Genomic DNA, 2,665 nt, shown 5'->3' on the forward strand with positions numbered 1-2,665 from the left:
CCCCCTCATCTCCCCCCAAACGTAAACTTACCTTCCTCTCCCCTAACCCTCCCCTCCCCACTTACATCCCCTCTTCTCCCCCCTAACCCTCCCTCTCTCCTCTCCTCTCCCCCCAAACGTAAACTTATCTTCCACTCCCCCTCCCCCCTTCACCTTCCTCCCCCTACCCCCTTCCCTGACCCTGAACGCAAACTGTTGATCGGCCACATGCACACAACAGCTGCTTCGCGAATCCATTAAAGGTTCCCGACAACTTCCCTTAACTATAACCCGCCAGACATAATTACCGACAGCACGCGTCACCACCACCACCACCCTCATCCACCAGCACATCCACTCACTCATTCATTTAGGAGCAGTGATTGGCGGGCTTTTTTTCATTATTGTTTTCTTTTTTTCTTTTTTTTAGCCCTTGAGCAGTTTCTTTTACTGTAAAAATATATCCCATCCACTATATCCATTATCCACATCCTTGACATCCACCCACTACACCCACTATCCACTTATTACTTCCACCCACCCTATTCACTTACCTTCATCCACTCAATACCCATCAAAATCATCCACTACCCTCATCCACCCGCCATCCACTTGGCATTCACCCTCCGCATCAACTCTCCTATCACCACATGCAGCTCCTTCAACCACTCATCCGCCCACCTACCCACCTCATCCACCATTATCCACCTACCATATCCACTCCCAATCCACCCACCACATCAACGAACTCCCCACATCCAATGCTCACAAGCCTCATCCATTCAGCACATCCACACACCTATATACAGCAACCTCATCCACACACCCATCTATCCACCACATCCACCCACCGCCATCCACTTGAAACCCATCCCAAACATCCAAAATTAATCCAGCGTAACTTTACACGTGCTTTTGACAACTCGAGGTAAAGCAGAAGGAAGAGGAAGAGGAAGAGGAGGAAGAGGAAGAGGAGGAGGAGCAGGAGGAGGAGGAGGAGGAGGATACAGGGATATTGGACAGGGAAACAGAAATGAGAGCAACGGAGAAACGGGAGATGAAAAAAAAGGAGGAGGAGGAGGAGGAGGAGGAGGAGGAGGAGGGGGAGGAGGAGGAAGACGAGGAGGAGGAGAAATACAATACAAGCACTTACACAAGAAAACAAAAACGAGGGAGAAACACAAAAAACAAAAAGAGGAGGAGGAGGAGGAGGAGGAAGAGAAGGAAGAGTAAGAGGGAGAGAAGAAGGATGAAGATGAGGATGAGAAAAAGGATGAGAAAAAGGAAGAGATGAAAATGATGATAAGAAGAAGAAACAAAGAAATAGAAGGATGAAGATGAGGATGAGGAAAATGATGATAAAAAAGGAAGAGAAGAAGGAGATAATGCTGATGCTGATGATAAGGAAAAAACAGAGAATCATCATCATCATCATCATCATCATCCTCATCATCAATCACCATACACCTGAGATACGGTCCAGATATAAGCAGGCCGCGTGGGGGTTCGTCAGCCAGGTGTAAGGCAAGGGATAACATATGTTTGGCAGTGCTCAGGTAGGCTTCCCACTACATCAGGTGAGAGATTACCTGCCTCACTAACGTCGATTCACGGGCCACTGTGTATGCAAATCCTCCCTTAAACAGGTGTGCAGAGGTAAATCAAGGTTAATTAAGCGCCGTCTGGAGATAAACAGGTGGAAAGACAGATAGAAAGGGAGACAATGAGTGGAGTTAAAGATTGGAGAAAGAAAGTTAGGAGACAATAGATAGAGATAGAAAGGTAGATGGAGAAAGAGAGGTAGGAGATAATGAATAAATGTATTGATAGATGGGAGAAAGATAGGTAGAGAAGATAATGAGTACAGTTTGACAAAGGTGTGTAGAGTTAGAGATTGGATAGGAGAAGGACAGGTACAAAAAGAGATAAAATAAGTAGGGTTAAAGAAACAGACAGCAGACAGACAGGTAGAAGAGGAGGCAATGAGTAGAGTTAGAGACAGAAGGTAGAAAGAGAGACTTAAGATTGAAGGAATAATACAAGCGAGGAATAGGGAGTAGAGGGTAGGAGGAGAGAGGCATTTGGCAGGAAGAAGCAGGATGTTGTGTACGGAGTGTTTTAAAATTGAGTAGAGAATATAGGTGAGGGCAAGGGTAGAGATAGAGGGAGAGAGGCAGTTAACAGGAAGAAGCACAAAATATCGTTAAGGAATGAAATATGATAGACGTGTTGTGTACGGAATGCGTTAAAATTGAGCAAGGTATATAGGCGAGGGCAAGGGGGTAAAGGGCAAAGGGAGAGGGAGAGAGGCAACTAGCGGGAAGAAACACAAAATAACGTTAAGGAATGAGATATGACAGAAGTGTTGTGTATGGGGTGTGTTGAAATTGAGCAAGGAATATAGGCGAGGGCAAGGGGGTAAAGGGTAGTGGGAGAGGGAGAGAGGCAATTGGCGGGAAGAAACACAAAATAACGTTAAGGAATGAGATATGACAGAAGTGTAGTGTATGGGGTGTGTTGAAATTGAGCAAGGAATATAAGCGAGGGCAATGAGGTGACGGGGAGAGGGAGAGAGGCAAATGGCAGGGAGAAGCACAAAATAACTGAAAGGAGTGAGCGAATCAAAGCCGGATGGGTTTAATTACCATGGAGTGAATAAGCTAAACGAGGACGAAGGGAAAGAAAA

This window comes from Eriocheir sinensis, chromosome 53 (assembly GCF_024679095.1).
Source record: "Eriocheir sinensis breed Jianghai 21 chromosome 53, ASM2467909v1, whole genome shotgun sequence".
NCBI classification, from domain to species: Eukaryota; Metazoa; Arthropoda; class Malacostraca; order Decapoda; family Varunidae; genus Eriocheir; species Eriocheir sinensis.